Genomic DNA, 23,691 nt, shown 5'->3' with positions numbered 1-23,691 from the left:
AGTGTGTGTGTTTGTCCAGTGTGTGTGTGTGTGTGTGTGTGTGTGTGTGTGTGTGTGTGTGTGTTTGGGTGTGTCCATTGTGTTTGTGTTTTTCCAGTGTTTGTCCAGTGTGTGTGTGTTTGTGTGTCCAGTGTGTGTGTGTGTCCTGTGTGTGTGTGTGTGTCCAGTGTGTGTGTGTGTCCAGTGTTTTTGTGTCCAGTGTGTGTGTGTGTGTGTGTGTCCAGTGTGTGTGTGTCCAGTGTGTGTGTTCTCAGTGTGTGTGCGTGTACAGTGTGTATGTGTCCAGTGTGTGTGTGTGTATGTCCAGTGTGAGTGTGTTTGTGTCCAGTGTGTGCGTGTGTGTGTGTGTTTGTGTGTGTCCAGTATGTATCCATTGTGTATGTGTGTGTGTGTGTGTGTGTGTGTGTGTTTGTGTGTCAGTGTTAATGTATCCATGGTTATTATTTACAGGGACACTGAGGCGCCATCGTCATCCCAAACCCAAAACCCTGGATAGAGGGGCTCAGTGAATGTGGAGTGGAATGTGTTCAGGTGGGTCAGTGTGTCAGAGGAGACTCTGTAGAAGGACAGAGTGCCGGCTGGCCAGTCCAGATACACTCCTACTCTGTGGGAGCTGGAGGAGGGGACGTCTATGGTAGTGGACTTATTATTGTGACAGGCAGAGTAACTGTTGTCAGAGCAGAACAGACTCCAGGACTTGTCATTGTCTCCAAGCCTACAGTCATTACCCCTTCCTCTCCTGCTGATTCCTTTATATGTCACTCCTATAACAACCCCTTCCCCACTCCGCTCTACCTCCCAGTAACAGCGCCCAGTCAGACCCTCTCTACACAGCACCTGTCTATAGACCTCAAATCTCTCTGGGTGATCAGGATACGGCTGCTTCTCTCTCCTCCATGTCACCTTTCTGTTTTCCTCAGACAGAGAGAGGAATCTGTTTACTGTGTTTAGGTCCAGTGTGAGATCACAGACATCTGATGGATGAAACCAGACACAATATTAGAAATCATCATCATTCACATTAGAATGTTAACTCACTTTTCACTAATTCATTTAATGTAGATGTTTCTAAGTATCAAAAGGAGAAGTTAAGGTAACTTGAGACTTGTTGAATGATCATATGTTATACTGTATGGTAATATAAAACACACTTATTCCTGTTAATTACACACACACACACACACATCCTGAACACACACACACACACACACACACACTGGATACACAAACACACACCCACACACACACACACACACACACACACACACACACACACACACACACACACACACACACACACACACACACACACACACACACACAACACACACACACACACACACACACACACACACACACACACACACACACACACACACACACACTCACACACACACACACACACACACACACACACACACACACACACACACACACACTGGACACACACACACACACACACAAACACACACACATTTCTAATGTATCAGGAACGCGCCACACACAGACACACACATTGACACACACTGGACACACACACACACATCCTGAACACACACACACACACACATCCTGAACACAAACACACAATTCTTATGTAGCAACTCTTTGTAACCGTTGGTGTCCCTGATTTGTGCTTCTGTAGAACTACAGCTGATATTTAATATGACCAAGTAAGTAATGATGTGTGTGTCCAGTGTGTGTGTCTTTGACTTTGACTTCACTTGAATTAAGACTTATTCTTAGTCATATTCTTCACAGCAGTCAACACTCACATTTTCTAAGTCCAGGTTTCATTGTGTTCTCTCCACCATGTTCCACACTGTAGCGGTAAGCAGAAGAACAGACAGTCATTGAGGGATACACGTGAACTCACACACACACACACACACACACACACACAGTCAGCATATAACTTTGTGTGTGTCTAGTGTGTGTGTGTGTTTGTGTGTGTGTCCAGTGTGTGTGTGTACAGTGTGTGTGTACAGTGTGTGTGTGTGTGTGTGTGTCCAGTGTGAGTGAGTGAGTGAGTGTGTGTGTCCACTATGTGTGTGTGTGTGTGTGTGTCCAGTGTGTGTGTTCGTGTGTCCAGTCTGTGTGTATGTCCAGTGTGTGTGTGTGTCCAGTGCGTGTGTCTAGTGTGTGTGAGTGTGTCTGTGTGTCCTGTGTGTGTGTGTGGGTCCAGTGTGTGTGTGTGTGTGTGTCTGTGTGTGTGTGTGGGTCCAGTGTGTGAGTGTGTGTCCAGTGTGTGTGTGTCCACTGTCTGTGTGTGTGTGTATTTGTGTGTGTGTGTCCAGTTTGTGTGTGTATGTGTGTCAAGTGTGTGTGTATCCAGTGTGTGTGTGTGTGTGTGTGTGCTTTGTGTGTATGTGTCCAGTGTGTGTGTGTGTGTTTGTGTGTGTGTGTCCAGTGTGTATGTGTGTGTCCAGTGTGTGTGTGTGTCCAGTGTGTGTGTGTGTGTGTTTGTGTGTGTGTGTCCAGTGTGTGTGTGTGTGTCCAGTATGTGTGTGTGTGTCCAGTGTGTGTATGTGTGTGTCCTGTGTGTGTGTGTCCATTGTGTGTGTGTCCACTCTGTGTGTTTGTGTCTAGTGTGTATGTATGTGTGTGTCCTCTGTGTGTGTGTCCATTGTGTGTGTGTGTGTGTCCACTCTGTATGTCTGTCCAGTGTGTGAGTGTGTTTGTGTGTGTGTCCAGTGTGTGTGTGTGTGTGTGTGTGAGTGTGTGTGTGTCCTTTGTGTGTATGTGTCCAGTGTGTGTGTGCGTGTCCAGTGTGTGTGTGTGTGTGTCCAGTGTGTGTGTGTGGGTTTGTGTGTGTGTGTCCAGTGTGTGTGTGTGTGTCCATTATGTGTGTGTTTGTCAAGTGTGTGTGTGTATGTGTGTCCTGTGTGTGTGTGTCCACTCTGTGTGTCTGTCCAGTGTGTGAGTGTGTGTGTGTGTGTGTGTCCAGTGTGTGTGTGTGTGTGTGTCCAGTGTGTTTGTGTGTGTGTCCAGTGTGTTTGTGTGTCCATTGTGTGTGTGTGTGTGTGTTTGTGTGTGTGTGTGTGTATGTGTGTGTGTGTGTGTCAAGTTTGTGTGTTTATCCAGTGTGTGTGTGTGTGTGTGTGTGTGTGTGTGTGTGTGTCCAGTGCGTGTGTGTTTGTGTGTGTGTGTGTATGTCCTTTGTGTGTATGTGTCCAGTGTGTGTGTGCATGTCCAGTGTGTGTGTGTGTGTCCAGTGTGTATGTGTGTGTCCAGTGTGCGTGTGTGTCCAGTGTGTGTGTGTGTGTGTGCCCAGTGTGTGTGTGTGTGTCCAGTGTGTGTGTGTGTGTGTGTGCCCAGTGTGTGTGTGTCCAGTGTGTGTGTGTGTCCAGTGTGTGTATGTGTGTGTCCTGTGTGTTTGTGTCCATTGTGTGTGTGTGTGTGTCCACTCTGTGTGTGTGTCCAGTGTGTGTGTGTGTGTCCAGTGTGTGTGTGTGTGTCCAGTGTGTGTGTGTGTGTTCAGTATTTGTGTGTTTGTCCAGTGTGTGTGTGTGTGTCCAGTGTGTGTGTGTGTGTGTTTGTGTGTGTGTCCAGTGTGTGTATGTGTCCAGTGTGTGTGTGTTTTTCCAGTGTGTGTACTAATATTGAACACCATATTGAATACTGGACACACACTCACACTGATCACACACACACACACACACACACACACACACTGGACCCACACACACAGGACACACACACACATACTGGACACACACACACTGGACACACACACACACACACACACACACACACACACACACACACACACACACACACACACACACACACACACACACTGGACAAACACACACATACTGGACACACACACAGTCTTTATATAACTTAGTCCAAGTGGTGGTCAGAATGTTTGTCTTAACTAGCCTGATAACTCCAACATGTCTGATATGAACATTGACATAAACCCTCTACATACTTGAGTTTCTCCAGTCTGCAGTGTGGATCCTCCAGTCCAGCAGAGAGCAGTCTGACTCCTGAGTCTCCTGGGTGATTGTAGCTCAGGTCCAGCTCTCTCAGGTGTGAGGGGTTTGACTTCAGAGCTGAGACCAGAGAAGCACAGCCTTCCTCTGTGACTAGACAGCCTGACAGCCTGCAAAGAATCAAATCATATTAAAACCACACTGCTATTCTTTGGTGGTGAAAATAGTGGCAGTATAGTATTTCAAAATGTTCAGATATATCAGTGTCCTGAAACCTGCCATATCTATTTATACATGAATGTATCATTATTAGAAATGTCAAATTATCATAATATTGCTTGTAGATAGAAACATGTATATTACAAATATTTGAGTAGACTGACCAGAGCAGTTTAAAAAGCAGTATCAGTCAAAGGACAGACAGTGAGGTATCAGATTTAGATTGTATTGAGTATACAGTCCACACCATATCTAGTTTGACAGTGAAGATAACATTTTAAATGTGGCTCTATACTCCAGCATTTTGGATTTGAGATCAAATGTTTCATATGAGGTGACAGTATATAATGTCACCTTTTATTTGAGGGTATTTTCATATATATCTGTTTCACTCTCCAGAAATGAAAGCACTTCATGTGTCTAGTCCCCCTATTTGAAGAAGTCATAAGTATTCTGACCAATTCACTTATAGTGTATTAAAGTAGTCAAAAGTTGAGTATTTGGTTGTAAACTCGTTGGTTGCATTTGCAGTTTGTTTTGGTTGTGTTTTGGGTTATGTTTTGCCCGATAGTAACTGAATGGTGGATGATGACTGGAGTAATTTTCTGTCTAAGTGAGTAGATAACATGTTTCTAAACACTACTAAATTAATCCTGATGATGCCATGATAAAGACAAATCATGAATGAATCATTAATAATAATGAGTGAGAAAGTTACAGAGGCTACAACAAAACATGCTAACCTCTCACATTACCAATAACAGAGGGGGTATGATCCTTGTTCCTCTGTAACTTTCTCATTCATCATCATTCACAATTCATTCATGATTATTCATAATCATGGTAGCATCCACATGAATGTAGAAGTGTTCAGAAACATCTTATATTCTTACTAACAATTAAAGTGAAGTGACTCCAAAATGACAGGACATTATTCACCAAACAAGTTTCTATTGGGAAAAACATAATCTAAAACACAACTAAAACAAACTGCAAATGTATTCAACAAGTTTGTAGAATCACAAGCTTGATGTAATCACTACAGGTAAGGAATATGGGACCAAATACTAAACTTATGACTACTTTAATACAATATAAGTGAATAAGTCCAAATTATTACGACATATACAAATGGGAGAAATAGATATATAAAGTGCTTTCATTTCTAAACAGTAACACAGATACAGTGGGAAGAACAAGTATTTGATACACTGCCGATTTTGCAGGTTTTCCTACTTACAAAGCATGTAGAGGTCTGTAATTTTTTTATCATAGATACACTTCAACTGTGAGAGACTGAATCTAAAACGAAAATCCAGAAAATCACATTGTATGATTTTTAAGTAATTAATTTGCATTTTATTGCATGACATAAGTATTTGATACATCAGAAAAGCAGAACTTAATATTTGGTACGGAAACCTTTGTTTGCAATTACAGAGATCATACGTTTCCTGTAGGTCTTGACCAGGTTTGCACACACTGCAGCAGGGATTTTGGCACACTCCTCTATACAGACCTTCAGGTTTCGGGGCTTTCGCTGGGCAATACGGACTTTCAGCTCGCTCTAAAGATTTTCTATTGGGTTCAGGTCTGGAGACTGGCTAGGCCACTCCAGGACCTTGAGATGCTTCTTACGGAGCCACTCCTTAGTTGCCCTGGCTGTGTGTTTCGGGTTGTTGTCATGCTGGAAGACCCAGCAACGACCCATCTTCAATGCTCTTACTGAGGGAAGGAGGTTGTTGGCCAAGATATCGCAATACATGGCCCCATCCATCCTCCCCTCAATACGGTGCAGTCGTCCTGTCCCCTTTGCAGAAAAGCATCCCCAAAGAATGATGTTTCCACCTCCATGCTTCACGGTTGGGATGGTGTTCTTGGGGTTGTACTCATCCTTCTTCTTCCTCCAAACACGGCGAGTGGAGTTAAGACCAAAAAGCTATATTTCTGTCTCATCAGACCACATGACCTTCTCCCATTCCTCCTCAGGATCATCCAGATGGTCATTGGCAAACTTCAGACGGGCCTGGCCATGCGCTGGCTTGAGCAGGGGGACCTTGTGTGCGCTGCAGGATTTTAATCCATGACGGCGTAGTGTGTTACTAATGGTTTTCGTTGAGACTGTGGTCTCTTCAGGTCATTGACCAGGTCCTGCCATGTAGTTCTGGGCTGATCCCTCACCTTCCTCATGATCATTGATGCCCCACGAGGTGAGATCTTGCATGGAGCGTCAGACCGAGGGTGATTGACCGTCATCTTGAACTTCTTCCATTTTCTAATAATTGCGCCAACAGTTGTTGCCTTCTCACCAAGCTGCTTGCCTATTGTCCTGTAGCCCATCCCAGCCTTGTGTAGGTCTACAATTGTATCCCTGATGTCCTACACAGCTCTCTGGTCTTGGCCGTTGTGGAGAGGTTGGAGTCTGTTTGATTGAGTGTGGGGACAGGTGTCTTTTATAAAGGTAACGAGTTCAAACAGGTGCAGTTAATACAGGTAATGAGTGGAGAACAGGAGGGCTTCTTAAAGACAAACTAACAGGTCTGTGAGAGCCGGAATTCTTACTGGTTGGTAGGTGATCAAATACTTATGTCATGCAATAAAATGCAAATTAATTACTTAAAAATCATACAATGTGATTTTCTGGATTTTTTTTTTTGATTCCGTCTCTCACAGTTGAAGTGTACCTATGATAAAAATTACAGACCTCTACATGCTTTGTAAGTAGGAAAACCTGCAAAATCGGCAGTGTATCAAATACTTGTTCTCCCCACTGTATGTATGAAAATATCCTCAAATAAAAGGTGACATTCTGTACTGTTGCCTAATATGAAACATTATATCTCAAATCCAAAATGCTGGAGTATAGCACCAAATTTAAAACTGTATGCTTCACTGTCCAAACACATATGGTGTGGACTATGTGTGCCTGGTAAACACATGTGGATCTGGTGAACAGTTATCACTTGTTGACCAACTACAGGAATACTGACCATTTTTTTTAAATACATTTTTTATTTAACCTTTATTTAACCAGGTAAGCCAGTTGAGAACAAGTTCTCATTTACAACTGCGACCTTGCCAAGATAAAGCAAAGCAGTGCGATAAAAACAACAACACAGAGTTACATATGGGGTAAAACAAAACATAAAGTCAAAAATACAACAGAAAATATATATACAGTGTGTGCAAATGTAGCAAGTTATGGAGGTAAGGCAATACATAGGCTATAGTGCAAAATAATTACAATTAGTATTAACATTGGAATGATAGATGTGCAAGAGATTATGTGCAAATAGAGAAACTGGGGTACAAATGAGCAAAATAAATAACAATATAGGGATGAGGTAGTTGGGTGGGCTAATTTCAGATGGGCTGTGTACAGGTGCAGTGATCGGTAAGGTGCTCTGACAACTGATGCTTAAAGTTAGTTAGTTACCTCAGAGTCTCCAGTTTACAGTGGGGATTCCCCAGTCCAGCAGAGAGCAGCTCCACTCCTGAATCCTTCAGGTCATTGTTACTCAGATCCAGCTCTCTCAGGTGTGAGGGGTTTGACTTCAGAGCTGAGACCAGAGAAGCACAGCCTTCCTCTGTGACTAGACAGCCTGACAGCCTGCAAAGAGTCAAATCATATTAAATCCACACTGCTATTCTTTGGTGTTGAAATTAGTGGCAGTATATTTTTTCTACCTTTTTCATTTATACCAGTGTCCTGAAACCTGCCATATATATATAATTATTAGAACAAATCTTAATATTGTGTGTAGAGAGAAAAAAGTATAGTACGAATATTTGAGTAGACTGACCAGAGCAGTTTAAAAAGCAGTATCAGTCAAAAGACAGACAGTGAGGTATCAGATTTAGATTGTATTGAGTATACAGTCCACACCATATCTATTTTGACAGTGAAGCTAACATTTTAAATGTGGCTCTATACTCCAGCATATTGGATTTGAGATCAAATGTTTCATATGAGGTGACAGTATATAATGTCACCTTTTATTTGAGGGTATTTTAATACATATCTGTTTCACCGTTTAGAAATGAAAGCACTTTATGTATCTAGTCCTCCTATTTGAAGAAGTCATAAGTATTCTGACCAATTCACTTATAGTGTATTACAGTAGTCAAAAGTTGAGTATTCGGTTGTAATCTCATTGGTTGCATTTGCAGTTTGTTTTGGTTGTGTTTTGGGTTATGTTTTGCCCGATAGTAACTGAATGGTGGATGATGACTGGATTAATCTTCTGTCTAAGTGAGTAGATAACATGTTTCTAAACACTACTGAATGAATCCTGATGATGCCATGATTAAGAAAAATCATGAATGAATCATGAATAATAATGAATGAGAAAGTTACAGAGGCTACAACAAAACATGCTAACCTCTCACCATTAACATCAAATAAAAGGTGAAATTCTGTACTGTTGCCTAATATGAAACATTCTATCTCGAATCCAAAATGATGGAGCATAGCACCAAATGTAAAACTGTAAGCTTCACTGTCCAAACACATATGGTGTGGACTATGTGTGCCTGGTAAACACATGTGGATCTGGTGAACAGTTATCACTTGTTGACCAACTACAGGAATACTGACCTCAGAGTCTCCAGTTTACAGTGGGGATTCCCCAGTCCAGCAGAGAGCAGCTTCACTCCTGAATCATTCAGGTCATTGTTACTCAGATCCAGCTCTCTCAGGTGTGAGGGGTTTGACTTCAGAGCTGAGACCAGAGAAGCACAGCCTTCCTCTGTGACTAGACAGCCTGACAGCCTGCAAAGAGTCAAATCATATTAAAACCACACTGCTATTCTTTGGTGTTGAAAATAGAGTGGCAATATATTTTTTCAACATATTCAGATATATCAGTGTTCTGAAACCTGCCATATCTAGTCATAAATGAATGTATCATTATTAGAAATTATCATAATATTGCTTGTAGAGAGAAAAATGTATAGTACGAATATTTGAGTAGACTGACCAGAGCAGTTTAAAAAGCAGTATCAGTCAAAAGATAGACAGTGAGGTATCAGATTTAGATTGTATTGAGTATACAGTCCACACCATATATTTTTTGACAGTGAAGCTAACATTTTAAATGTTGCTCTATACTCCACCATTTTGGATTTCAGATTAAATGTTTCATATGAGGTGACAGTATATAATGTCACCTTTTATTTGAGGGTATTTTCATGCATATCTATTTCACCGTTAAAAAATAAAAGCACTTTACGTATCTAGTCCCCCCATTTGAAGAAGTCATAAGTATTCTGAACAATTAACTTATAGTGTATTAAAGTAGTCAAAAGTTGAGTATTTGGTTCCAAACTCGTTGGTTGCATTTGCAGTTTGTTTTGGTTGTGTTTTGGGTTATGTTTTGCCCAATAGTAACTGAATGGTGGATGATGACTGGAGTAATTTTCTGTCTAAGTGAGTAGATGACATGTTTCTAAATACTACTAAATTAATCCTAATGATGCCATGATTGAGAAAGATCATGAATGAATCATGAATAATAATGAGTGAGAAAGTTACAGAGGCTACAACAAAACATGCTAACCTCTCACCATTAACCTCAAATAAAAGGTGACATTCTGTACTGTTGCCTAATATGAAACGTTTTATCTCAAATCCAAGATGCTGGAGCATAGCGTCAAATGTAAAGCTGTAAGCTTCACTGTCCAAACACATATGGTGTGGACTATGTGTGCCTGGTAAACACATGTGGATCTGGTGAACAGTTATCACTTGTTGACCAACTACAGGAATACTGACCTCAGAGTCTCCAGCTTACAGTGGGGATTCCCCAGTCCAGCAGAGAGCAGCTTCACTCCTGAATCCTTCAGGTCATTGTTACTCAGGTCCAGCTCTCTCAGGTGTGAGGGGTTTGACTTCAGAGCTGAGACCAGAGAAGCACAGCCTTCCTCTGTGACTAGACAGCCTGACAGCCTGCAAGAGTAAAATCATATTAAAACCACACTGCTATTCTTTGGTGGTGAAAATATATTTTTAAAACATTTTCAGATACATCAGAGTCCTGAAACCTGCCATATCTATTCATATATGTATATATACACTATCAGTCAAAAGTTTGAACACACCTACTCATTCAAATTTGTAAAAAAAAACAACAACTAATTTTTACATTGTAGAATAATAGTGAAGACATTAAAACTATGAAATAACACATGGAATCATGTAGTAACCAAAGAAGTGTTAAACAAATTAAAATATATGTTATATTTGAGATTCCTCAAATAGCCACCCTTTGCCTTGATGACAGCTTTGCACACTCTTGGCATTCTCTCAAACAGCTTCATGAGGTAGTCACCTTGAATGCATTTCAATTAACTAGTGTGCCTTCTTAAAAGTTAATTTGTGGAAGCTCTTTCCTTCTCAATGTGGTTGAACCAATCAGTTGTGCTGTGACAAGGTAGGGGGGTATACAGAAGATAGCCCTATTTGGTAAAAGACCAAGTCCATATTATGGCAAGAACAGCTCAAATAAGCAAAGAGAAACGACAGTCCATCATTACTTTGAGACATGAAGGTCATTCAATAAGGAACATTTCAAGAACTTTTAAAGTTTCTTCAAGTGCAGTCGCAAAAAATATCAAGCCCTATGATGAAACTGGCTCTCATGAGGACCCCCACAGGAATGGAAGACCCAAAGTTACCTCTGCTGCAGATGATAAGTTCATTAGAGTTACCAGCCTCAGAAATTACAGCCCAAATAAATGCTTCACAGTGTTCAAGTCACAGACACATCTCAACATCAACTGTTCAGAGGGGACTGTGTGAATCAGGCCTTCATGGTCGAATTGCTGCAAAGAAATCACTACTAAAGTACACCAATAAGAAGAAGAGACCTGTTTGGGTCAAGAAACTGTCACGGACAGAAGAGGACCCAAGAGCGCAAGTTCAAATTCAGAGTTCTTTATTGAAGGTTTCAGGCGGGAAGAGGAGTGCCAGGGGTGTCAGGGGTTCCAGGGGTGCTTGGGGCTCTGGGGTCTTTCAGGGTCCTGTGGGTACCTGTGCTCCGGGGGTCACCAAATGTCCGGGGGTGTCCAGTCCAAGTGCTTAGTGTGTGTGTTCCCCAGTGATGGAGCGGCGTATCGGGCTGAGGGTGGTGAAGCGTCTGGGCACGCTCATCTGGTGGTCGGAGACCTGGGGGAACACACACACAACAGCAATATGAATGGCAGGCAGAAGTACAGATCAGGGCTGGGCAAATATCGTGGTGAGAGACAGAAAGCAGAATCGAGTTACCGGAGGGGCTGAAGATCGGAGAGTAGTCGAGGTCCAGAAGGCAGGTCGGGATAGACGGGGCAGTAGAACAAGGAGGCAGTCAAGAAAGGATCGGTATCACAAACAGGAGTCAGAGCGCAGACAGGCAGGTTACTGGTCCGGGTTAGAAGACGATCTGACAGGGCTTGGCTGAAAAACAGGGCTTGATATACTGGGAGAGGTTAGTGGGGAAATGCAGTTCAGCTGGCAGAGTAATTAGAACAGAGTGAGGCAAGGTGAGGATGGTGAGTGGGAAATGCAGTGCAGCTGGCCAGGTAACAAGAGCAGAGCAGGGCGGAGCCAGGTGGAGCTCGTTAGGCAGAGTAGGGAGAGAGTGAGCAGAGTGGCAGAGAATTGAATGCAATTAATGTTGCTACCAGGGAGAGAGAGTGCTCATGACAGGACCCCCCCTCCAAGGGACGGCCCCAGAAGTCCCAAGAACAACATCATGCCGGGAGGGTGGAGGGGAGCAGGCGGCGGGTCAGAACTCCTCCGAGCGGTCCGAGTGAATCTCCTCATCCTCAGAAGGAGCTGGAGGGTCACGGTCGGGAGACAGGACAGGCACTGAGACAGGAGCAGGGTCAGGCACAGGACAGGAAGCAGGGCGGGCAGGACGGCTAGGAACCCCTCTTGGACGGCCCCTACGGATTGCAGGCTGATCAGGATGTAGTCGGTGGAAGTCAGTGATAAGGGTCCGGTCCACTATCCTCCTGGCCGGGATCCAGGTCCTCTCCTCTGGACCATATCCCTCCCAGTCAACGAGGTACTGGAGACCCCTACCCCTTCGCCTAGAGCGGAGCAGCCGCCGGACGGTGAAGACAGGACCGCCATCTACGAGGCGCGGAGGAGGTGGCGCCGGAGCTGCAGGGACCAGGGGACTTTCATGGACCGGCTTGACCTTGGAGACGTGGAAGGTGGGGTGGACCCGCATGGAAGCGGGCAACTGAAGTCGGACCGCCGTTGGACTGATGACTTTCTGCACAGGAAAAGGACCAATGAAGCGAGGGGCCAGCTTTCGTGATTCAACCCGCAGCGGCAGATCCCGGGCAGACAGCCAGACCTTCTGACCAACCCGGTAAGTAGGTGCTGGGGTCCTCCGTCGGTTGGCACCGACGGCGTAGCTGGTTCCAGACTTCAGGAGCACAGTGCGAGCCTGGGCCCAAGTGCGGCGGCAGCGGCGGGCATACGCAAGAGCAGACGGACAGGTGGCATCCGCCTCCTGGCTGGCAAACAGTGGAGGTTGATACCCGTAGACACACTGAAAGGGGGAGAGCCCGGTGGAGGAACTGGTGAGTGAATTATGGGCATATTCCACCCAGAGCAGGTGTTGAGCCCAGGCCCGGGGATTTTGGGAAGCCACACACCTCAGTGCCTTCTCCAGCTCCTGGTTCATGCGTTCAGTCTGGCCGTTTGACTGCGGGTGGAATCCAGACGATAGGCTGGCGGTGGCCCCAAGGAGATGACAGAACTCCTTCCAAAAGGTTGCTGAGAATTGCGGGCCCCGGTCTGACACTATATCCTGGGGTAGGCCATGGATACGAAACACATGTTCCAGGACCACCTGGGAGGTCTCTTTAGCAGAGGGTAGTTTGGGAAGGGGCACGAAGTGGGTCATCTTACTAAAGCGGTCAACAATGGTAAGGATGACTGTGTGTCCGTCAGAGGGCGGAAGGCCCGTAACAAAGTCCAGTGAAACGTGGGACCAGGGCCTCTTGGGTATGAGTAGGGGTTGCAGCAACCCAGCAGGAGGCTGGTTGGGGGTCTTGTTTCGGTTACAAGTGGGACAAGCTCGGATGAATTCTCGGACATCCCGTCTCATCCGCCGCCACCAGAACCGCTGGCGGACCAGATGAAGGGTGCGAGTGATGCCGGGATGACAGGCCAGACGGGATTCGTGCCCCCACTGAATCACAGGTGACCTGAGATTTGCTGGAACAAACAGACGGTTGGGGGCGCTGGTGCTTGGACCTGGCTGGTCCCGAAGAGCCTCCATGACCTGCTTCTCGATCTCCCAGGTGAGGGCCGCTACGACCAAGTGGCTGGGAAGAATGGGGGCTGTCATGGCGGTGGTCTCGTCCTTCTGAAACATCCGGGAAAGAGCATCAGGTTTGATGTTGCGAGATCCCGGGCGGTAGGAGAGCGTGAAATTGAAGCGCGTAAAGAACAGAGACCACCGCTGTTGACGGGAGTTCAGCCTCCTGGCTGTTTGGATATACTCCAGGTTCTTGTGGTCTGTCCACACTACGAATGGTTCCTTTGACCCCTCTAACCAGTGCCGCCATTCTTCAAGGGCGAGCTTGACAGCCAACAGCTCGCGGTTCCCAATGTCGTAGTTGCATTCGGCAGGGGTTAGCCGACGGGAGTAGAAGGCACAGGGGTGCATCTTGCCATCCTCAGCTGCTCTTTGAGAAAGCACTGCACCCACTCCCACGTCCGAAGCATCTACCTCCACCACAAACTGCCTTGCTGCATCTGGCATCTGGAGGATGGGAGCAGAAGTGAAACATGTCTTGAGGATATTGAAGGCCTTATCAGCAGCTGATGTCCATTGGTACGGTTGTTTAGTGCTGGTTAGCGCCGTGAGGGGTGCAGCCACTGTGCTATAGTTTCTGATGAATCTCCTATAAAAGTTGGCAAAGCCCAGGAACTGTTGCAACTTTTTCCGAGACTCAGGAACTGGCCAGGAAGTGACAGCCGACACCTTCGTGAGATCCATCTGAATGCTGCCCTCGGTCACCACATACCCCAGGAATGAAACGGTTTTGGCATGGAACTCGCACTTCTCTGCCTTCACGAAAAGAGAGTTCTCCAGCAGGCGGCGCAGGACCAACTGGACGTGGTGCGTGTGTTCTGACAGAGTCTTTGAGAATATTAAAATATCGTCAAGGTACACAAATACGAACGTATTTAGCATGTCCCTGAGGATATCATTCACTAGGGCTTGAAAAACTGCTGGGGCATTGGTGAGGCCGAAGGGCATGACGAGATATTCATAGTGGCCGGTTGGTGTGTTGAACGCTGTCTTCCATTCGTCTCCCTCCCTCATCCGCACCAGATGGTAGGCATTGCGAAGGTCCAGCTTTGTGAATACAGTGGCTCCCTGCAGCAGTTCGAAGGCAGACGAAAGTAAGGGCAGTGGGTAGCGATTCTTAACCGTGATGTCGTTCAGACCCCGGTAATCTATGCATGGACGAAGAGAACCGTCCTTCTTGCCGACAAAGAAGAATCCCGCTCCTGCGGGGGAAGATGACGGTCTAATTATCCCGGCGGCAAGAGAGTCATTAATGTAGTCCTCCATGGCCTTTCTTTCCGGGGCTGACAGTGAATACAGACGACCCTTGGGAGGTGCTGTGCCAGGCAGGAGATCAATCGCGCAGTCATAGGGTCTGTGTGGGGGTAGAGATGTCGCCTTGGATTTGTTGAACACCTCTTTCAGGCTGTGGTAACAGGCCGGAACATTGGATATGTCGGGGGTAGCGCTAGATCTTTCCCGGTGAACGGGCAGGGTGGCCCCCCTTAAACAGGTCTGGTGACAACTCCTTCCCCACTCACGGACTGTTCCTGTCTCCCAGTCGATGTGGGGGTTGTGCTGACGGAGCCACGGGTATCCAAGAATGAGTGGTTGGCCAGGTGAGTGTAGGAGGTGAAACTGGATGGACTCCTGGTGGTTTCCTGACAGCAGGATTGTCACAGGGGCGGAGATATGAGTGACAGTGCCAAGATGATGCCCATCCAGGGCTCGTGCAGGAATGGGTTGTGTCAGTTGATGATGGTTCACGCCCAGTTGCTGTGCAAGCTCAGGGTCCATGATGTTTGCTTCGGCTCCGGAATCCACAAGGGCGGCCAATGTATGAGTCTTGTCAGAAAGCTGAAGGCGGAGATGAAGCAGGGTCTTTCGGATGGAGGGAGACTGAAGGCTTGTTGAGCTCACCCGGATCTCCCCTACACCTGGTGAGCTGCGGCTTTTGCCGGACAAGTGGCGACACGGTGATTTTCGCCACCACAGTAGAGGCAAAGGTTGGAGCTTAGACGGCGCCGACGCTCCTCGGGAGTCAGAGAGGCACGGCCAATCTCCATGGGCTCAGGCTGATTGAGTTGGCTATGGGACTTGACAGGCAGGGGCTGGACAGAAGCGGTATCGACCCGAGTGCGGATGGCAGGTTGACTGAGACGGCCCTTCTCCCTCCTCCGGGTCTGTATACGGCGGTCAATGCGGACGGCAAGGTCAATGGCGGCATCAAGCGTTGAGGGCGGGTCATGGGAAACAAGCTCGTCTCTGATATAGTCCGCCAGGCTATGGAGGAAGGCTTGCACCAGTGCCTCTGGGTTAAACGAGCTTTGACTGGCCAGGGTACGAAAGTCAATGGAGAAGTCTGCCACTGTCCGATTGCCCTGACGGATGGTGAGCAGAGCTTGTGACGCTTCGGCTGTTGGCGAGCCTAGGTCAAAGACCTTTAACATCTCCTCCTCAAAGGCACTGAAGGAGGCACAGGCTGGGGTTTGCCGGTCGAATTCCGCCGTTCCCCACAACCGAGCTCGACCGGTGAGATGTGTGATGACATACCCCACCTTGGCTCCCTCTGTTGAGAAAGTCCTGGGCTGTAGTGCAAACTGGATTCGGCAGCTGCTCAAGAATGGTCTTACTTGCTTCTGGTTGCCATCAAAACGTTCCGGGTTCCCAATCTTTGGTTCAGGAGCGTGGGGATCTGGTAGCAGCACTGCCGGGCCTGCAGCATTGGGACCTCCAGCGGAGGGATGAAGGAGTGTCGGTGGTACAGGAACAGAAGGACCAGGGGGGGGTGCAGGTGGAGTAGCCGGGTTTGAGAGTAGTTGCAGGGCTTGGGCTAGCTGTTGTTGCTGCAGTTGGAACTGTTGTTGCTGCTGGTTGAATAGCTGGAGAAGGGAAGCGATGTCGCCAGCCATCCGATTTATGTCTCCCTCAGAGCGTTCCAGTCGCTGTAGGGCAGTCATCTCTGGCTCTTCTTCCATCGTGGTCAGGGAGTGCGCTGGGTCCATGATGGTCAGATCGTTCTGTCACGGACAGAAGAGGACCCAAGAGCGCAAGTTCAAATTCAGAGTTCTTTATTGAAGGTTTCAGGCGGGAAGAGGAGTGCCAGGGGTGTCAGGGGTTCCAGGGGTGCTTGGGGCTCTGGGGTCTTTCAGGGTCCTGTGGGTACCTGTGCTCCGGGGGTCACCAAATGTCCGGGGGTGTCCAGTCCAAGTGCTTAGTGTGTGTGTTCCCCAGTGATGGAGCGGCGTATCGGGCTGAGGGTGGTGAAGCGTCTGGGCACGCTCATCTGGTGGTCGGAGACCTGGGGGAACACACACACAACAGCAATATGAATGGCAGGCAGAAGTACAGATCAGGGCTGGGCAAATATCGTGGTGAGAGACAGAAAGCAGAATCGAGTTACCGGAGGGGCTGAAGATCGGAGAGTAGTCGAGGTCCAGAAGGCAGGTCGGGATAGACGGGGCAGTAGAACAAGGAGGCAGTCAAGAAAGGATCGGTATCACAAACAGGAGTCAGAGCGCAGACAGGCAGGTTACTGGTCCGGGTTAGAAGACGATCTGACAGGGCTTGGCTGAAAAACAGGGCTTGATATACTGGGAGAGGTTAGTGGGGAAATGCAGTTCAGCTGGCAGAGTAATTAGAACAGAGTGAGGCAAGGTGAGGATGGTGAGTGGGAAATGCAGTGCAGCTGGCCAGGTAACAAGAGCAGAGCAGGGCGGAGCCAGGTGGAGCTCGTTAGGCAGAGTAGGGAGAGAGTGAGCAGAGTGGCAGAGAATTGAATGCAATTAATGTTGCTACCAGGGAGAGAGAGTGCTCATGACAGAAACACGGGCAATAGAGATTACACCGGTGGACATTTGTCCTTTGGTCTGGTCCAAATTAGAGATTCTTGGTTCAAACCGCTGTGTCTTTGTTAGACGCGGTGTGGGTGAACGGATGATCTCTGCATGTGTATTTCCCACCGTAAAGCATAGAGGAGGAGGTGTTATGGTTTGGGGGTGCTTTGCTGGTGACACTGTCCGTGATTTATTTAGAATTCAAGGCACACTTAACCAGCATGGCTACCACAGCATTCTGCAGCGATACGCCATCCCATCTGGTTTGGGCTTAGTGGGACTATCATTTGTTTTTCAACAGGACAATGATCCATCACATTCTGTTATGTCGCCTAATATGAAACATTCTATCTCAAATCCAAATTGCTGGAGCATAGCGCCAAATGTAAAACTGTAAGCTTCACTGTCCAAACACATATGGTGTGGACTATGTGTGCCTGGTCAAATGTCACGATTTCCGCCGAAGTTGGTGCCTCTCCTTGTTTTTTTTTTTCTTTAGTCATTTAGCAGACGCTCTTATCCAGAGCGACTTACAAGAGCAATTAGGATTAAGTGCCTTGCTCAAGTGCACATCGACAAGATTTTTCACCTAGTTGGCTCGGGGATTAGAACCAGCAACCATTCGGTTACTGGCGCAACGCTCTTAACCACTAAGCTACCTGCCGCCTTGTGCGGGCGGCTATCGGCGGGCGTCGTCACCGGCTTTCTAGCTGCCACCGATCTACGTTTCTTTTTCCATTTGTTTTGTCTTGATTGTACACACCTGGTTCCCATCGAATTATGATTATTTCCCTATTTAACCCTCTGCTTCCCTCATGGTTTTGTGCGTGATTGTTCTTTGTTTGGTTTTGTATACTGCTGTGAGCTGTTATGTTTCCCTGCGTGGAAATTAGATTTGATGTTTTTCAGAGTAAAGTTTGTTATTTACTCAGTTCTGTGTCCTGCGCCTGACTCCGTCCTACCGCAGCACACTGACACCTGACATCAAATAAGCAAAGAGAAACGACAGTCCATCATTACTTTAAGACATGAAGGTCAGTCAATACGGAACATTTCAACAACTTTGAAAGTTTCTTCTGCTGCAGAGGATAAGTTCATTAGAGTTACCAGCCTCAGAAATTGCAGCCCAAATAAATGCTTCACAGAGTTCAAGTCACAGACACATCTCAACATCAGCTGTTCAGAGGGGACTGTGTGAATCAGGCCTTCATGGTCGAATTGCTGCAAAGAAACCACTACTAAAGGACACCAATAAGAAGAAGAGACCTGCTTGAGCCAAGAAACACGAGCAATGGACAATACACCGGTGGATATTTGTCCTTTGGTCTAGAGTCCAAATTTGAGATTGTTGGTTCCAACCGCTGTCTCTTTGTGAGAAGCGGTGTGGGTGAACGGATGATCACCGCATGTGTAGTTCCCACCGTAAAGCATGGAGGAGGAGGTGTTATGGTGTGGGGGTGCTTTGCTGGTGACACTGTCTGTGATTTATTTAGAATTTAACCATACTTAACCAGCATGGCTACCACAGCATTCTGCAGCGCCACGCCATCCCATCTGGTTTAGGCTTAGTGGCACTATCATTTGTTTTTTAACAGGACAATGACTCAACACACCTCTATTTGACCAAGAAGGAGAGTGATTGAGTGCTGCATCAGATGACCTGGCCTCCACAATCACCCAATCTCAACCCAATTGAGATGGTTTGGGATGAGTTGGATCGCAGAGTGAAGGAAAAGCAGCCAACAAGTGCTCAGCATATGTGGGAACTCCTTCAAGACTGTTGGAAAAGCATTCCAGGTGAAGCTGGTTGAGAAAATGCCAAGAGTGTGCAAAGCTGTCATCAAGGCAAAGGGTGGCTATTTGAAGATTTTCAAATATAAAATATATTTTGATTTGTTTAACACTTTTTTGGTTACTACATGATTCCATATGTGTTATTTCATAGTTTTGATGTCTTCACTATTATTCTACAATGTAAAAATAGTAAAAATAAAGAAAAACCCTTGAATGAGTAGGTGTGTCCAAACTTTTGACTGGTACTGTATATAAATGAATGAATTTATCATTATTAACAGTAGATAACATGTTTCTAAACACTCCTCAATTAATCAGTGTGTGTGTGTGTGTCCAGTGTGTGTGTGTCCAGTGTGTGTTTGTGTGTGTGTCCAGTGTGTGTGTGTGTGTGTTGTCCAATGAGTGTGTGTCCAGGTTGTGTGTCTAGTGTGTGTGTGTGTCCAGTGTGTGTGTGTATAGTATGTGTGTCCTGGGTGTGTGTGTGTGTCCAGTGTATGTGTGTTCATTGAGTGATACAGGAATACTGACCTCAGAGTCTCCAGTTTACAGTGGGGATTCCCCAGTCCAGCAGAGAGCAGCTTCACTCCTGAATCCTTCAGGTCATTGTTACTCAGATCCAGCTCTCTCAGGTGTGAGGGGTTTGACTTCAGAGCTGAGACCAGAGAAGCACAGCCTTTCTCTGTGACTAGACAGCCTGACAGCCTGACAGAGAGATCATCATGATTTCACAAACACACTGTTAATTTAACACCAGTAGTGTAGAAGGACAATGGCAGATGCATTTGGTTTATTCTCTTAAACAACATATAGATGCATCTTCCGTCTCCTAGAATTGTATGGTCATATTGTTATACTAATATGAACATCAATGCAGTGATTCAATATATTTTTCTCTAAACTGATGATTAGTACCTAAATATACTTGTATTTACTCACAGAGCAGCTCTGGAGGCTTTGACCACTGGCAGCAGCCTCAGAAGACCTTCCTCTGATCTGGAGTATTTCTTCAGGTCAAACACTTCCAGCTCCTTTTCTGAAGTCAGCAACACAAAGACCAGAGCTGACCACTGTGCAGGTGACAGTTTGTCTTCTGAGAGACTTCCTGAGCTCAGGTAGCTTTGGATCTCCTCCACTAGAGAATGGTCATTCAGTTCATTCAGACAGTGGAACAGATTGATGCATCTCTCTGGAGAGGGATTCTCCCTGATCTTCTCCTTGATGTACTTGACTGTTTCTTCATGGCTCTGTGAGCTGCTTCTTGTCTTTGTCAGTAGACCTCGTAAGTACTTCTGATTGGACTCCAGTGAGAGGCCCAGAAGGAAGCGGAGGAAAAGGTCCAGGTTTCCCGTCTCACTTTGTAAGGCTTTATCCACAGCACTCTTGTAGACACTAACTTCAGGCTTGTCCCTGGACTGCGCAAAAAAGTAGCTGAACATTGATTGAGGTTTTGCCATTAGATTCTCATTGTTGTTGATGAATGAGAGGAACACATATAGAGCAGCCAGAAACTCCTGAATGCTCAGATGCACGAAGCAGTACACCTTGTCCTGGTACAGCCCACATTCCTCTTTAAAGAGCTGTGTGCACAATCCTGTGTACACTGAGGCTTCATTGACATCAATGCCAGCCTCTTTCAGGTCTTCTTCATAGAAAATCAGATTGCCATTCACAAGCTGTTGAAAAGCCAGTTTTCCCAGTGACAGAATGCTCTCTTTATTCCAGTGTGGACCTGTCTCTTCTTTCCCAAGATACTTTTCATTCTTCTGTTCGGTATGAAACTCCACAAGGTGTGTGTACATCTCAGTCAGAGTCTTGGGCATCTCTTCTCTATTATGTTTCAGCATGTGTTCAAGGACTTTTGCAGAAATCCAACAGAAGACTGGAATGTGGCACATGATGTGGAGGCTCCTTGATGTCTTTATGTGTGAGATGATTCTGCTGGCCAGGTCCTCATCACTGAATCTCTTCCTGAAGTACTCCTCCTTCTGTGGGTCATTGAACCCTCGTACCTCTGTCACCTGGTCAACACACCCTGAAGGGATCTTATTGGCTGCTGCAGGTCAGGTAGTTATCCAGAGGAGAGCAGAGGGAAGCAGATTTCCCTTGATGAGATTTGTCAGCAGAACATCCACTGAGGTTGACTCAGTGACGTCACAACAGATCTTGTTCTTCTGGAAGTCTAGGGGCAGTCGGCACTCATCCAGACCATCAAAGATGAACAGAACTTTGTACTTGTCGTAGTTGGAGATTCTTGATTCTTTGGTTTCCATTGAGAAGTGATTGAGAAGTTTAATCAAAGTGCGTTTTTCCTCTTTCATCAAATTCAGCTTCCGAAAAGGGAATGAAAATACAAATTGGACATCCTGATTAGCTTTTCCTTCAGCCCAGTCCAGAATGAACTTCTGCACAGAGACTGTTTTTCCAATGCCAGCGACTCCCTTTGTCAGCACAGTTCTGATACGTTTGTCTTGTCCAGTTAAGGGTTTGAAGATGTCGTTACATTTGACTGCAGTCTCTGGTCTTGCTTGTTTCCTGGTTGTTGTCTCAATCTGTCTCAGCTCATGTTTATTATTGACCTCTCCTGTTCCACCCTCTGTGATGTAGAGCTCTGTGTAGATCTTATTGAGAAGTGTTGGGTTTCCTTGTTTAGCGATCCCCTCAAATACACATTGAAACTTCTTCTTTAGATTAGATTTGAGTTCACGTTGGCAAATCACAGCAAGCTCATCTGAATGAAGAAATAACACAGAGGATATTAATATTACGTCTGATTTAATACCTACAGTTTTGTAAAACTGTCTTATAAAGTTTAAATTATAATAATTTATTCTCTTAACTGTCTGTATAAATCTGTAAATGTTTTCATAATGCATTACACACTGGTGTGACTGATTTATATCATTATTGGTATTATTGATGGCATTAATAATGTTGTCTCTCTCTCTCAATTCAATTCAATTCAATTCAATTTAAGGGCTTTATTGGCATGGGAAACGTGTGTTAACATTGCCAAAGCAAGTGAAGTAGATAGTAAACAAAAGTGAAATAAACAATAAATATTAACAGTAAACATTACACTCAGAAGTTTCAAAAGAATAAAGACATTTCAAATATCATATTATGTATATATACAGTGTTGTAACAATGTGCAAATAGTTAAAGTACAAATGGGAAAATAAATAAACATAAATATGGGTTGTATTTACAATGGTGTTTGTTCTTCACTGGTTGCCCTTTTCTTGTGGCAACAGGTCACAAATATTGCAGCTGTGATTGCACACTGTGGTTTTTCACCCAGTAGATAAGGGAGTTTATCAAAATTGGGTTTGTTTTCGAATTCTTTGTGGATCGCTGTAATCTGAGGGAAATATGTGTCTCTAATATGGTCATACATTTGGCAGGAGGTTAGGAAGTGCAGCTCAGTTTCCACCTCATTTTGTGGGCAGTGTGCACATAGCCTGTCTTCTCTTGAGAGCCAGGTCTGCCTACGGCGGCCTTTCTCAATAGCAAGGCTATGCTCACTGAGTCTGTACATAGTCCAAGCTTTCCTTAAGTTTGGGTCAGTCACAGTGGTCAGGTATTCTGCCACTGTGTACTCTCTGTTTAGGGCCAAATAGCATTCTAGTTTGCTCAGTTTATTTGTTTGTTCTTTCCAATGTGTCAAGTAATTCTCTTTTTGTTTTCTCATGATTTGGTTGGGTCTAATTGTGTTGTTGTTGTTGTTGTTGTTGTTGTTGTTGTTGTCCTGGGGCTCTGTGGGTTCTGTTTGTGTTTGTGAACAGAGCCCCAGGACAAGCTTACTTAGGGGACTCTTCTCCAAGTTCATCTCTCTGTAGGTGATAGCTTTGTTATGGAAGGTTTGGGAATCGCTTCCTTTTAAGTGGTTATAGAATTTAACGGCTCTTTTCTGGATTTTGATAATTAGCAGGTATTGGCCTAATTCTGCTCTGCATGCATTATTTGGTGTTTTACGTTGTACACGGAGGATGTTTTTGCAGAATTATGCATGCAGAGTCTCAATTTGGTGTTTGTCCCATTTTGTGAATTCTTGGTTGGTGAGCGGACCCCAGACCTCAGAACCATAAAGGGCAATGGGTTCTATAACTGATTCAAGTATTTTTAGCCAGATCCTAATTGGTATGTCAAATTTTATGTTCCTTTTGATGGCATAGAAGGCCCTTCTTGCCTTGTCTCTCAGATCGTTCACAGCTTTGTGGAAGTTACCTGTGGCGCTGATGTTTAGGCCGAGGTATGTATAGTTTTTTGTGTGCTCTAGGGCAACGGTGTCTAGATGGAATTTGTATTTGTGGTCCTGGCAACTGGACCTTTTTTGGAACACCATTATTTTTGTCTTACTGAGATTTACTGTCAGGGCCCAGGTCTGACAGAATCTGTGCAGAAGATCTAGGTGCTGCTGTAGGCCCTCCTTGGTTGGTGACAGAAGCACCAGATCATCAGCAAACAGTCTGTCTGTCTGTCTGTCTGTCTGTCTGTCTGTCTGTCTGTCTGTCTGTCTGTCTGTCTGTCTGTCTGTCTGTCTGTCTGTCTGTCTGTCTGTCTGTCTGTCTGTCTGTCTGTCTGTCTGTCTGTCTGTCTGTCTGTCTG

At 45.6% G+C, this 23,691-nt stretch overlaps 1 protein-coding gene and 1 pseudogene across 2 annotated transcripts in view; one reads left to right on the top strand and one right to left on the bottom strand.

Annotated features, from left to right (window-relative positions):
* The window catches only part of LOC311140501 (NACHT, LRR and PYD domains-containing protein 3-like), a gene marked incomplete at its 3' end in the record, with an annotated part of 313,326 nt that overhangs the window by 16,416 nt on the left and 273,219 nt on the right, over positions 1-23,691 (top strand). The window lies entirely within an intron of this gene.
* Positions 389-21,818, bottom strand: LOC311098760 (NLR family CARD domain-containing protein 3-like; annotated as a pseudogene). The gene is made up of 4 exons: positions 20,023-21,818; positions 19,617-19,788; positions 1,776-1,860; positions 389-974 (listed from the first exon to the last, which is right to left on the bottom strand). The product of its transcript is annotated as an NLR family CARD domain-containing protein 3-like (transcript).

The sequence above is a fragment of the Coregonus lavaretus genome, assembly GCF_964263955.1.
Source record: "Coregonus lavaretus genome assembly, chromosome: 2".
Taxonomy (NCBI): Eukaryota; Metazoa; Chordata; class Actinopteri; order Salmoniformes; family Salmonidae; genus Coregonus; species Coregonus lavaretus.
This window is presented reverse-complemented; position numbering and strand designations above follow the sequence as displayed.